The following is a 204-nucleotide window of genomic DNA, read 5'->3' on the forward strand; positions in this document are numbered from 1 at the left end:
GTACCAACTTATCTGAATCAACTAGCGATTCGGTTTCATCTACTCCCGAGTAAATATACTTTTTTTAAGCGACTGTATATGGTGTATTAGTGCAATATATTCAAAAGTATAAAGTGCATTTTTCTTCAGGTGTCCAACCTTTTATATCAGTCTTTCTAGATGCTATGTGGCGAAAGAAGCGTATCGTCGCTCCACGTATCCTTT

This window comes from Penaeus monodon, chromosome 29 (assembly GCF_015228065.2).
Source record: "Penaeus monodon isolate SGIC_2016 chromosome 29, NSTDA_Pmon_1, whole genome shotgun sequence".
In the NCBI taxonomy this organism is placed as follows: Eukaryota; Metazoa; Arthropoda; class Malacostraca; order Decapoda; family Penaeidae; genus Penaeus; species Penaeus monodon.